At 40.1% G+C, this 15,375-nt stretch overlaps 1 protein-coding gene across 2 annotated transcripts in view; it reads left to right on the top strand.

Annotated features, from left to right (window-relative positions):
- LOC135212164 (nascent polypeptide-associated complex subunit alpha, muscle-specific form-like) overlaps nt 1-15,375 on the top strand; it is a 58,506-nt gene that overhangs the window by 15,916 nt on the left and 27,215 nt on the right. The gene's annotated exons all lie outside the window — the stretch shown is intronic.

The raw sequence follows: 15,375 nt of genomic DNA, 5'->3' as shown, positions 1-15,375 counted from the left end.
TCTACCCGGTCGTCGAGAAGTTTAACATATTCAAATCAACGCCTGGTCCGTATCCACTTTTTATGGCACTGTTATTATGGGCTGTCAATCGAACGGGAGTGTTGGGATGGGCCTTCAATTGACCCATGACCTTCTGCTTGTTAGCTGATGCGCGTCCGTCACCCTTTCTTCAATATGACTTTTTAAAAGGAGATTCGGACGTGACAGGCAACCGGATGACAATATATGAGAAATTCTGGAGAAAGAGACGGAACTCTCTTACAAAAGTAATATATATGGGAATGCAAAAGCAAAAGCAGCAGGGGCTGGGGCGTATGGTTTCTCCAAAAGCGGTAGGAGCACTATTAGTAATATACACAGCAAAGTCCATCATTCCGTACAGACATGAATAACCAACTGCAAGAAAATGCATTCTACCAGAGATAAAATCGAGGCGCATTTCTTATCTGATCTTGTGAACGTGATTCCAATACTAAATGCATAATAATACTAAGAAAGGTTATTCAGACTACTGCTCTTTCAATGGCCAAATCTAATACCTGCCAGTCATTCTGTAATCTATTTACATTCTATCATCTGCATCCCATTTTCAACGGCACTTTTCATCTTGCGATCAATCAATGTCTATCATCGAATTCTCGCTCACATGCCCAAACACTCCATCTTTTTCTTGGTGTTCATAATCAGCCTTCTCCTTCTTCTCCTCTTCTCTCTGTCTCAGGTCGGTCGTCATCTCTCTCAATCACTCTCTCTATCTCTCTCTTCTCTCTCTCTCTCTCTCTCTCTCTCTTCTTCTTCTTCTTCTTCTTCTTACTAGTAGCACGTTTTCAGAGCATGTAACGCATATTTGTACTCGTTAAACACACAATAGATTTTAGATTAGCAACAGACTACTGAATCACGACGTACTTCACTATCCGTCGATCAAAGATTTCCGTTAAAAAGCTATTTCGTCTCCAATAAATTTATAAGCCGGACTCAGATTCTAAGACGCAAGTGAGCAACGTCGTTGATGTTTGTTTGTTTGTATGGTGTTTTTACGTTGCATGGAACCAGTGGTTATTCAGCAACGGGACCAACGGCTTTACGTGACTTCCGAACCACGTCGAGAGTGAACTTCTATCACCAGAATTACGTCGTTGATGACCTTCGTCACTATGTTACTGATGATGGTAAAGAAAATAATAAGATTGCTGATAATACTGCCTGCGGTCATCAGGGTCATAGATCTTCCCTTCATCGATCCCAATTAAAAACACACACACACACTCTCTCTCTCTCACTCTCTTCCACTTCTACCCCATTCTCTCACCTATATGATTAACCTCTTGACCGCCGAGCTACTGACGCCCAGTTTTTGTAGAACCGAAATAAATATCTCTTCCTGAAGTCTACGTTTTGGACAACAAACTTTGAAGACTTCCTGCAACTCTCTGAGCATTTACCAGTGAATTTCCAAGTCACTCTTTCCTTGAAGATTGAATACTGCTGGCAAAGTCGTCTCTTCTCTCGCACTTTCTCGTGTATTCCGTCTAGGGGGATACTCTATTATTCTCTGCACCTCAGTTTGTTAAAGGGCCGCGCCCCGTGGCAGCAAGCACTTCCCTTCGGGTCAAAGATCAGTCATGTGGTTTTACCGATAACATCGATCTTTTGTGTGACCGGACCTGAAGTCAGGCACATCTCCAGGCGCAGGGGATTGTTGTCCAATTTCTTGGTTTTCGCTTTACGGCACCCCCTTTCTTCGGCCGCCTCCCTCCTTCATCTCCACCCCAACCCCACCCTCTCTCCCACGTGAGATGAATCATTCTATAGAAGTCTCTCTCTCTCTCTCTCTCTCTCTCTCTCTCACCACCGCCTGAGGTCGCCCCGAGTGCTCTGCAGCTTTAGAATTTTTCCCTCTAGATGCTTATCTCGAGAGGAGATTTCATATTACGACCTGTATTCAAGAGCCGGGGCATCAAGCTGCCTTCACATACCTCACAAGGGCACCACGCAGGGAGAAGGTTAGGTCTGCAGCCGTATTGCTATGGGGGGTCGGGGTGGGGGGGGGGAAACTGATGCAATGCTGAAGGGGGGTGGGGGGGTGATGTGTCGGGGGGCTGAGGGGATGGCACTGCACCTCAACACGAAGACGTGACACGGGCTGTGGATTACCGTGTTGGCCACTTTCTTGTCACTGGTCCTTTATGGAAGCCGCTCGCTACCTTTGCCAAAGCCGAGGTGACAATGGCGGTCACCTGGATATCTTCATTTAACTCAGATAAGGTGGTAAATATGATGAATGAATCACTATCTGTCTCGTCGCAAGTTCGGGACCCGTGTACGCCGTCTGCCGGTGAGCAAGAGCACACGGGACCCGACCGTGTTTTTCTCTGTTACTAGCGGGCGTGCAGAAGATCCTACAGATAGGGCGTGTTAGGACTTCTATCTTACCCATTCTTGTGCCAGAATCGTTACCGATGTGGACAACGCTGGCGGAGGCTGTTGGGCTCAGAAAGAAAGAGAAAAATCCGTTCGTATTATTATTATTATTATCTTTTATGGTTTTACTTCTTAAAAAAACAGTGATGTAGCGCGACTAGTTTTTATGCAGGGCGCGTGCCTCTTGGTGTCTCTCCTTTGCACTGGATTTTGTGGGCATTAAGAAATGGGTTCCAATCGCTCTCAAACGTATTTTGTGTACTAATATACTCATATATATGTATATATATATATATATATATATATATATATATATATATATATATATATATATATATATATATATATATATATATATATATATATATATTGCCTGTATTAGCCCAACATTTATCACAATAACAAATAATATTTCTCACTTTCCTCCATTTCCTTCTTCCTTCCAGATCTCTTTCCCTCAGCCCTTTCTTTCTCCCTCTCCGTCTCTTTTCACTTCCATCGCTCGACAGCACTTGATGCCTTCCCTGATAGCGGAGCGTCTCAAGATAGGTACACCTTGCAACTCTCTTGTGACACCATGCATGGGGATTTCACGGGTCGCTCTCCCTGCACGTGTCAGATGGACCGATAATCTGAATCATTCCTCCGTGAAAAAATAGAAAATTACACTTAAAAGAGAGAGAGAGAGAGAGAGAGAGAGAGAGAGAGAGAGAGAGAGAGAGAGAGAGAATAAAAAAAACACGTTTGGCAAGCGGCCTATGACTTTTACAATTTTATGGCATAACTTAAAATCAGCTTTCAAAAGCGGAACTAAACTGTCCTCGTTCAGATGAATTTACAAGAGAAAATATGAAAAATAAATCACAATTACCTCATTTAAAAAAAAATTGACACAGAATAATTTCTACTTCATAAGCACTGAAGCTTTTACAGATGAAATCGTCTTACACTAGATCCATAGAAAAAGGAGTTTTCATAACGGAATATTCACCTACATCTGGCACTGTGAATAAGTAGGAATTTCACAATATAATAAAACCTATGTCAAATGTCCACGGATTTCATCCCTGCGTAGAAGGAAGTCAGTAATCTTCACTACAGGAACAAAGTCGTTAATATGAGCACAGATTTTTTTTATACAAATTAAACGTCAGGGAAAAGGTCACACCAATATATTATTACAAAACCTCTCTCTCTCTCTCTCTCTCTCATCTCGTCTCTCTCTCTCATCTCTCTCTCTCTCTCGTGTATGTAGTATATTAATATCCATTTGTGTGGGGAAAAATATGTATGTATTTATGTATATATAATATATATATATATATATATATATATAATATGTTATTATGTATATATATATATATATATATATATATATATCTATATACATATGTATAAAAGCGCAGGTTTTCCACACATGTAGTCGTCAGATTATAGGTCCACAAAATACAGTATTGCAAAATTTACTACCAACTAGAAATTCACACACACACATAGAGACAGACACACAGACACACATATATATATATATATATATATATATATATATATATATATATATATATATATATATATATAGTTATATATATTAAATATATGTATATTGATAATTCTATATATTTATAAATATTAATATTTATATATATCTATAGTGTAATTATATGAATAAGTATGTAATATAAAATAGTTTTATATATATAGTTTATATATATTATATAATATATAGCTATATATATATTAGTATAATTCTATATATAGTAGTATATATATAGATAGAGATAATAATTAGATAGATAGATAGATATAGATGCAGACATATATGGTCTGGGCTCGCATACGTATATAGCCACGAAGGCGTATAATAATACTCTTGATGCATAAGAACGCGGCGTCTGGACATAACAAAACACCGACTCTCCTCCGATGCTATCTCTATCTCCTGTGTATCTTTAAGCGTCTCTGTCCTCGCAGCTTCGCTTGCGTGCGCGCGAAGCGTTGCGGAATAGTGGACACTTCTTGTCCGTCCGTCCGATCTCCCTCCAGATAAAACGACGAAGGGACGGCGGCTAAAAAAACCACCCTGAAAAAAAAAAAACACCCTGGAAGGGCTGGTGGCTTTTCAGGGTCGCCGTCCGCCAACCAAGCCAGCCCGCCCGCTACACACCCCTGGTGCACGCCATGGATAGATATTATTTGCTCAGGAGCGAAATGGAGGAAGGGGTTCAACTTACAGTTTTTATTTTTTTATTTTTTTTTTTGGGGGGGTCAATTTATCATTTATTCTTCTGTCTTGCATACACACACGCTTATAACATTATATTAATTATATCATATATATATATATATATATTAAATATATATAATATATATATAATAAATATATATTATATATCATATACATATAATACCACCACACACAATATATAATATATATATATATATATACACAACATATATATATATAATAATTATATATAATATATAAATATTATAATTCATCACACATAGTATTATTATATAATATATACATATATATATATAGTAAATATTATATATAATAAAATATATATAATAGGTAAAAGGGGTTTTTTGCCACGAAGGAAAAAATGAAAAAGCGAGATAGCCAAGTACTTTCGGTCCTGTTCGGACCCTTTATATATAAATGCTAAATGCACGCACATTCACACTGACCGAGAGGCGGTAAACCATTATCCAAGCACAGCAGTCCTCACGGAGACAGCCGTGTGCCGGTGTCACAGTTCCCTTTTACGCACTTCTGTACAAAAGCGACACGGGTATGACACGCGCTGACGACACGCGTTTTATCAGTTTCTTTGTATAAGCTGCTTTCACCAATTTCAATATGCAGCAACTTTACCTGTATCCATTTTTTCCGAATAAAACCATTTTTTCCGAATAAAATTTTGGATTTCACGACAACTGATAATATTGGGCATAAACATTTCGCTCTACATCTGTATGAATTCAATTTTACTTATCTGTGACTGGCCTCTTGATGACGTTTTGTAACGAAATACAAAGAGAGTGTATACTTGCCGACACAGTTTGTAAATCTCCCACGACAACGACGCAGGTGATAGGGAATCATTATTATTATTATGTTGAAAATGAAGCTGAGAAATTAATAATTTTATTTTTGGTATTCCTCATCTTCCATCCTTTTTTTTTTTCTTCTTCTTCTTTTAATACCCAATATACTTGTCAGGGTAATGCGAGAAAATTGCGGCTATCCACGTCGAACTCACTACTTACGTCCTACAAAAACCAACTCTGAAACCTTGCTGTAGTTCGAAGATGCAAGATACTTACGCGAGCGCATCGGTGATCTTTGTGTATGTAGGAGAAAGACGGAAAAAAGAGAACATTTCCTTCCCAACAAAAGGGCAGCCTACTTCCTCCTGCGAAGGAGTAGGAGGAGGAGGCAGAAAAGCAGCAGCAGCGAGCGTGCTGGCATAAGGGCGCTAATCTCGAATTGCACAACAGCCGTCATTAAGACAGCTGCGAGATAGCTGCTCTCTGCCACTCGGGTCTCGTCGAGAGCGCGAGAATGAGAAAAAGCGAATCGCTTTTGGCGTAGAACCCGGCCCTTTTCTTATACCGTTCTAGACATAAAACTGCAGCTGCAGTCATTAACTCGGCGAGATAAGAGGTCCAAGGCTGACACTACCAAGAGTCTGGAGACATGGCCGGCGTAGCTGTAAGACAATCAGGTTATCTTTGGTTTGCCCAGTGGGATGTCCTGACCTCGGGAGTCACCTTACCTCAGGCCCACAACCCAACACCTTTTTGGATCCACCCACGATCGCCCTATCCCCATTCGACGTCACACACACACAACCCCCACCCCACCCCACATTCACACCCCATTGCACTGACACTTGCATCATCATCTGTTTCCTCCGTTTCCTTTTCTTTCTAGATTTGCTTTCCTTCATATCGAAGATTTATGAACTTCCTCCAAAGTGTCAAAGATTGTACGAATCATCCAGATGATTTAAGGCTTGAGCCTTTTCTCTCTCTCTCTCTCTCTCTCTCTCTCTCTCTCTCTCTCTCTCTTCTCTCTCTCTCTTCACATGTGCATAAGAGTACATACGGATTTATATAATTCTAAGGTAATATGTGATGGTGCACCTGTTTTTCCGGTTTCCATCACTACTCTTTCATATATTTTTCTAAACCTTTAGAGCAATAAATGTAAATAACGCATAAAATATATATAATATATTATATATATATATATATATATATATATATATCTATTATATATATATATATATATATTATATTATATATATTAATATATATATTAAAATTGTAAAATCTGCAAACCCCACCAGACGTAAAAGGTAGAAAGAAAATGCTTCCGTTTAATATCAATATAAGATCACCCAATCCTCCTACAAGAACATATAGCGCTCTGAGAGAGAGAGAGAGAGAGGAGAGAGAGAGAGAGAGAGAGAGAGAGTGACAACGCGGCCCAGCGATGTGTTATCGGGAACCATCAGAGCTGGGCAACATGATCTGCAACAGTCACAAAGTAAACAGCCGTAAACTCTGGGAACGACTTCATCCAGAACCCGACAACGATCCTGGAAAGCGACCCTCACGAGCAGCGCTTCCAAATAACATCCACTTATCTCTAAATTCTCCCACGAAATTGTCATAGAAATTAAGTGGCCAATCGGACGGAGGCGAGATCACCAATCGCTGAGGGAGCTCCCTATGCGGACTTGGAAATTTAACTGAGGACGAACAAGAAGAACCGTTTTCAGTACTAGAGCGAAAATGCAGCCAGTTGTTAAAGAAGTTGACCTGCCTTAAAAAAAAAAAAAAAAAAAAAAAAAAAAAAAAGAGCGGCGGCGGCCCAAAGAGGAGTAGGAAGCCCGATACTCGTCTGCTTCATGTGGAGGAGCTACCATTTCTAATGAACGCCCTCGGCAGAATAAACAATGGCGAAAACTACAGAAGGAATACCAATAACTGAATACGAAAATGTTTAGTCTGATAAGGTACTTGATTTGGAATACTGCAAAAGGGTCTTAAAATAACTTCAACCAGATGATACCAATATTTGCAGAGATGTTTATATGTGTTTAATAAAACTATCACGAAGATTACTCAAGTCTGCGGAAAACAGAACTACCCGCAGACACTACATGGGAAAATGAGGAGACAATATAAAAAGTAATAATTCACTCGAGTCCTTGTGTCGCTGGAAAAATAGCAATCAAAAAATGAAATATGTAGTTGGAACTCAGTCTTGATTAAGTTAACGAAAACGAGAGAGAGAGAGAGAGAGAGAGAGAGAGAGAGAGAGATGTGCGCTCAACATCGCCAGCTTTAATAACCGTTCGAAGACATTCCGAGCGAAGATCAATTCAGACTAGCAGAAAGCTTCCTGAAACAGGTCCGGGGACTTAAAGAGAGAAAAACCAGAATTGTGGCATTTAGATACAAGTCATAAGTGCTAATGGTTTTTCGATTTCTGGAACCGGCTCTTCTTCTTCTCCTCTCATCAACGGCCGCTTTAGAACATAACGACATTGTTACTACAACTGACGAATGTTAAGGAGAGTTTTATGCTGCCATCTCTCAGCTATTAAATGATCATTTTCGGTTTGGTGACAGGGTCGCATACGCACGAACATGCATGCATACCTACAAACTACATAGAGTATAGTATATGTATATATATATTGCATACTATTCCAGTATACTAGCAACCAACCACTTACAATCATAAAATGTTAACCATAATGCATTGTAACACTTCTTGCTGTCTGCGTTGCATGAGAAATGAGGCTACCTTGTGCAATAGGTGTTAATACGCATTTCCAAAAGATATCTGCTTAAGATGCAAAGGCTGACAAGGTTGTACTTAATACTAATTAAAAAAAAAACTATTCCGAAACTCGAGCTATTTCTTTTGCATAAACCACGCAAAAATAATCCAAATAACAACACAGACGATATTTTTGTCATCTTAACCGGCCACTTTTTTATAATAAATAATTTCTGCCATGACTAACTCGGACATGAATGTGTAAAAACCAAAGTATGTCAGTCAGGTTCTGACGACGTCGAGTACACTCAATCAAAATACGATCCTGCATGAACACCAAATGTCAATTCTGAAATGCCAGAAAGAGCGTCTTCAAATATCAAATCTGTAATACCTCTCTCTCTCTCTCTCTCTCTCTCTCTCTCTCTCTCTGTGGTTCCTTTGTGAACCTAATGAAGTGGCCTGAATATCAACCACTCATGAATCATTTTGCAGATTCCCCCGAACACATGCTTTGTTTTTTGTCTTGCAAATGAGGATGATGCATTATTCAACCATACCCACGGTAGCTGTTAACAGCTTCCAATCTATTCATTGCCGCAGACCCAGACAAGCCATACAACGGGCATGAAGGCAGCGAAGCAGGTTTCTCTTAAATATCTGGAGGAAATTGACCCCTGGGGCAGTCACGCTTTTACCTGGCATTATTGAAATTTGACTTTCCTACTCCTCTTTCTACCACTCTTAATTGACTCAAACCGGACTCTCTCTCTCTCTCTCTCTCTCTCTCTCTCTCTCTCTCTCTCTCTCTCTCTCTCTCTCTCGTCATTTCAAGAGTTTCTTAGAAGAAATAAAAGCGCGAATATTTCGGATAGAGACCAAGGCAATAACAGCAACCGGTTTATCCTCTGGTCGCTGTCCTTTCCCAACTTTCTTTAAAGTGTTGGAAGTAGCATAAAAAAAAAACTTTGAAGATTTACGAAGAAAATGAAATATTGTTCAATAAACTCGTTTTATTGCTTCGTTGCAGGAATAATAGAACAATAAACAAGTGTAAAAGAACAACAACAATGCCAGTTAACATCCAAGTGAATAACTTCTTTACTAAGCTATCTTCTGTTAATTGGTATTTAGCTACAGCTCTTGAAATTTTTCACGCAGTGAAAATACTGCTGTTTAAAGATCCTACCGTTTATTACTTAATTTTTGTATAGAGCCTCTCTCTCTCTCTCTCTCTCTCTCTCTCTCTCTCTCTCTCTCTCTCTCTCTCTCTCTCTCAACAATTCCTTAATTATAATCCTGCTGCCCCATGGCTCTCCTATTTATAAATTTGCATTCTATGCTTCTTCTTATTTAATCTGTCTGAAGATCACTGGAGTTTCTTCCTAATCAGTCAACTTGCCAACACCCATTCGGTCTCGTAGCTGACACGGCAGCGCCTTTCTTATCGCCAGCAAACACCCACCCCAGTAGTTATCCTTCAACTACGAAACACCTCATCAATGGCCATCCATCACCATTCACACCTATCACCAACTCCATCAATCCCCTTAACCAGCTTCCCACCATCACTGACACCAACGCTATGATGATCATCGTCATCAAAATCATAAACATGGAGCAAACTGCTCGGCGAAGGCCTTCTACACATGCTTCGACTTTCGTGTTTTATTTATATCTGCACCGTCGTGCATTCGGTCTCGATTTATATCACATTATTATTATTATTATTATTATTATTATTATTATTATTATTCTCGCTAGCATATTTTCCAAAACGAAAACTACAGCTCTCGTTCATCAACCGTCATATTTCTTTAACTCATGCGGGAATTTCTTTTTGAATTTAATTAACTACATTACCCGTCTGTTCTGATGACATGGAGAGCAATTTGTGCCAGGTGCTTAACATTTAATTAAATGACAGTCATCTCCAATTTGACTTAAAATAGTTTATTTGTCTTGAAGGTAAAAATCACTGAAAAACACTGTACGCTAATAATGGTAATAATCCTACCAGTAATACCTTCGTTGATAACTCGGGTCATGATGAAAGATGCCCCGGAGGGTATAGGGCAACTGCAGAGGCGAAAAGAAATGAAGAACCCTTGAAAGGTTCAATTATAGAGAGCCCAATGGCATGTCTCGATATCGCTGGGGAGCGCATAAGGGAATATCAAGTAGCATGAAGGGGCGGATCGTATCAACTCCACAACACTGATTAATGACCGAATACTCAGATACGAAAAACTGGCCTCTCTACAGAAGCACAGTAATGATGGCTCACTGCATCGCATACCAGTTTAATGACGAGGAGCGCGTTCTCAAAAGCAGAAAAAGAGAGAGAGAGAGAGAGAGAGAGAGAGAGAGAGAGAGAGAGAGAGAGAGAGAGAGAGAGAGAGAGAGAGAGGAAAAAGTTGTTGACTAGAGATTTTTGTGGATCTGTTTAAATGTTTTATGACGTGATCCGCAAAGCATTTGAAATGTAAAATCATAACAGATATACAGCAACGAGAGAGCGACTGGTGAAGATGAGGATGCACGCAGCAGGAAAAACACATATTTATAAACATCGGAATCACCTTGGCAACAACATTTGCAAGGATTTCCAAAAACGCCATGATTCTCGATGATATGAAAGGAAATTCTTGAAGTTCGAAACGGACATACGCACAAAAGAAAAAAAAAAAAAAAACTGAACTAGGGAGGGGGAGGGGGGAGGGAGGGAGGACCGGGAGGGGTAGGAAGGTAAACAGGTAGTTGCAGTTTGGACCTTGCAATTGCATATCGGCCAAATATGGTTTCTGGGGGAAGGTCATAACCAAGGCAAATAATTGTTAAGGCAACCGATCATTATCACCAAACCCAAAACATCTACTGGCGGGGAGGGGACCACACTGGCTGGGCAGGTTTCTTCCTTCGGCGGTGGCTTCCTCTTTCTCTTATTACTCACACCCCGATGAGGAGGGCGAGCAAGGCTCGGGATCGATTCATCGCCTCTTTCTTTCATCCAACATATCATGGTCAGGTAGTCACTCTGTCGGAGGCTACTTCGATCACGTTTTTGGAATTAGCACGAGTATTCCAATGGGCCATTGTGAAAAAATTAATATATATATATATATATATATATATATATATATATATATATATATATATATATATATACGCTAAAAATATCAGTAGATACACGTGACTTCATTGAATAATCGAATCGCACAGGAAAATGATAGGCAGAAATCCAAGCGCTTTTCTGACTTTATTAAGACATTGCAAGGAACGATGTCTTAGTAAAGACGAAAGCGCTTGGATATCTTCTAATCATTTTTACTGTGGTATTCGCTTACATATGATATATATATAGGTATAGCTATAGTATATATATATGTATATATATATATAATTTATTATATATTATTATATTCTTATATCATTAGATATTTTTTACTTATATATATGTATGTATGTATTTAAATTTTATAAATAATAAAACCTTGTATAAAACTCAAACTGGTTCCCAAGGGAACTATTCATTCTTTTCTCTTCTCATGACTGGTCTGTAACACTTGAAAATTATTCCAGTACGGAAAAGGCGAGTAGTAGCCGGACCGCTTCCACGCTTATATAGGAGAGAAGGCGGCCGTAGAATGCGTCTCTTTGGAAAACTTCCCCCAAAACCAATATAAAACATCTCGCGTCACGACCTTTGAATATTAATGAACAACATATATGGGTGCAAGGGTTATTTGAATACTTCGGGAGACGGGCAGCAGAGGGTAGATGGAGATAAAAGTGAAGGAGAGAAGGAAGGGAGAAGGAGAAAGGGCCAAGGCATCATAACATAGTATACATCTTTCTCTCCCTCGTCTCTTATCTCTCTCACCTGCTCCTCCCCTTTTCCTTTCAGAGGCCAGTCCTTCCCTCTACGATTGGATCTCTCAATTTCAATCATGCAGATGATTTACAAGGACAGAAAAGGATGGGTCAAATTTATGCTTCAATTTCTTTCCCATCTCAGCTTTACAAATTTTTAGAAAGGTTTCCTTTCAATAAATTCATTCTCAAATACAAAACTTACTAAGATCACCGACAGTTTACCACAGAAGTGAGATTGTTATTCATCAAATGTCTCTCACAGCCTGTCCCGCCTGCACAATATCCCCTGCTCTACTGCAGCAGCGTGCCCTTGCAAAAGCTCCAAAGTTGCAGCTACAGCAGCAATTCGGGGCCTTGGCTCTTCTACGTAGCATTGCCCGATTCGGCGGTTCCTAATGCGCGATAAAAATGGCAGGCAATGCGGAATATGCTGCCGCTCGTGAGCTCCCGAAGCTGCCGTTGGCGCAGGGAACCGATAAAGAGATAAGCTTACTTATTCTGGCTACCGCTGGTGCATAAATGTACAAAAACATGGCGATTCCGCACACGAACACAAAATACACTTAGATATTCTACTCAAGAAAAATGCCTTCTCTATATACGACGGCAACAATGGAGGAGGAGGAGGAGGAGGAGGAGGAGGAGGAGGAGGAGGAGGAGGGGGAGGAGGAGGAAGGCACTCTGGGCAGAATTAGAAGGGACGTTCGATTGTAATTGCGCATCTTCTCAAATATGTAAGGATATGTGCAAGAATACTTTCGAGCCCTCACGCTGAAGGTCTTCCTTTCCCGTTTTCTTTCACTTGCATCATGAGGTTTTGGCGCAGAGCAGAGTAGCCAAAGCATGTGAACAGGAAATATAGATTTTACATCTTAATGATTAAACAGATGGACACATTACCAAAAATTTATGACAGTTTAGCTACATCACAATGTACACATAGAAAGCCTGACATATACTTTATTTACATATATATGTATCAGAACACTTATTTTTATATTGTGGAGACTTCTTTTTCTGCCAGCGACGTTTCTAAAGAAAAAAAAATCGGCCGGGCCACTATATAAATTATAATTCCACCTTTAGGGGATGGTTTAAAGCGGTCATAAAACCGAGGTTCTTAATGTTTTTTCTAGTAGTCTGAAGTTTCTCGCGTGCCTGGCTGCTACATTCAAGAATGGACATCCACGGACTTGGAGCGGAAAAAAAGAGAAAACAGAGAGAGAGAGAGAGAGAGAGAGAGAGAGAGAGAGAGAGAGAGAGAGAGAGAGAGAAGGTTAAGGAAAGAAAAAAAAATCAACCCATTTAAGTAACCCTACCTAGTAATTTACTTTTCTTCCGCTGGAAGGTCCGATGGTCGTCCGCATTTCCAAGGGTCATGAAAGCACCCTCGCTTAGACTGGGGTTTCATCTTCCGAAGGGACCTCTCCTTATTCTCAGTTAATTTACCTATAATGGGCTCTCTCTCTCTCTCTCTCTCTCTCTCTCTCTCTCTTCCTCTCTCTCTGACCGTCGTAAGGTGCACTTCACTTTGCGGGAAAGATTATCGGCAAGTAAATAACCTCTTATTAATCCCAGGCATATCAATTTCATGGTACCATCCGACACAACAGCGCGATTGCTTCTGACCCTGTCAAATGTCACCAGCAATTATATACCAGTTCATGAAAATCTTGGCTTTTTTTCTCTCTCTCTTCTTCTTCCCTTCAGTCCCCCGGCCATTTGTTCCTCGTGTTTCGGAATTATTCCTCCCTCACGTTCCATATGTTTCTCATCAGCGTGGTATGTCTGGTATTAAACTTGAGGTGTCGTAAAGCCACCTGAGCGTGAACTATAACGCCGTGCCACCTGCCACATGTTTACGCCACTTGGCTTTATATTCGAACGCAGACCGACGCCATTTCACTGTGCTGTTTTTGTCCAGTTTCCAGAGCGACTCTTCAGTCCGACTTTTTCTGCGCAATGACTGAAACGTCATTTCGACCGTTTAACATTTTCACATCATGAATATCTCTCATTCGGTTGTTCCGCTGCTCTTATTTACTGTGGGGCAGTTATAGGGATTCGTTCAGGCGCTCTGACGCCGAGCCGGCTACCGAAATCGATATCATTCTCTTAAAACTAAAGCAACTGAATGAGGTTTACGTGAAGACTGGCCAATGGCCAAACCAACACATCCATTTGGACCTCTGCCACAAAATGAATTAATGATTATCCTCTAATCTATAATGACTCTAATAAAACATAAGATACCTGATTCCTCCTATCATCCCCCCAGGCATTTCTGCCTTCGTCTTGTCCCCTATTGTGATGTAGCTAAGCTGTTATATTTTTTTGTAATGTGTCCACCTGTTTATTCATTACGATGTTAAATCTTAATTCCTATTGTCATCTACCTTTCTAAATGGAATATTTTCATTCGCATGCTTACTTCTCATCTACGTCGTTGTGTTCTTTTCGTTTTAGCAACTCCAATTCTTAGGTATAGCTAAAAGATGTATTCAGTTTCTCGCAACTTCTCTTAGTCACGCTTAGAATCTTCCTCCTCGATTCTCGTTTCTGTCTTATCAAAGACGGAAAAAAAGGGAACTCCGGCCAATCAAATTAAATTACACCCTCCCGATAGGGCATCATTGTTATGTTAAACTCCGATCGTCCCAGAGCGTTATAAATTATGCTAATGGCGGAGTCTCCAAAGCGAGAGACTAAGGTGAATATGGAGAAGCCATTTTTGGAAGCACCCGATTAAGATCCTCCCGATTTGCTCCGGTTCCATTCTGCTTTTAATTTGTAATCACAGAGTTCCGCTCCAAATCAAAGCGGACCTTTAATCACTGTCGATCTCAATTATCGTTACAAGCCTCCTTCTTCTGTAGCAACGCTGAGAACTGTCGACCGTCACTTCGTCGCAACCTTGCACTGCACCAAATTCCTCAGGGGAATCAAGATTTAGGATCTAAAATAACTTGTTAGACTTCAATAAATTCCCGAGATACTTCTATACAAGGCGTACCGTAGTCTTCGACAAAAAGTACGTTTTTTTTTTCTTTTACTTCTATCCAAGGCGTACCGTAGTCTTCGACAAAAATTACTTTTTTTTTCTCTCTCCCTCTCTGTTGTCCAGTAGTCCATTCAAGTACTCGGCACCTAAGGCGGTCATGTTATTGAACTTTGAGATACACTGCAGATATAAATGGAATAACTGTACGGTACCAAACGCCAAGCGTGAATGAAGCATAACGTCACAGCATACTTTCCCTGTGAGAAAACGG

The sequence above is a fragment of the Macrobrachium nipponense genome, chromosome 40 (assembly GCF_015104395.2).
Source record: "Macrobrachium nipponense isolate FS-2020 chromosome 40, ASM1510439v2, whole genome shotgun sequence".
Lineage (NCBI taxonomy): Eukaryota > Metazoa > Arthropoda > Malacostraca > Decapoda > Palaemonidae > Macrobrachium > Macrobrachium nipponense.
The sequence above is the reverse complement of the archived record's forward strand: the minus strand, read 5'-3'. Positions and strand labels throughout refer to the sequence as shown.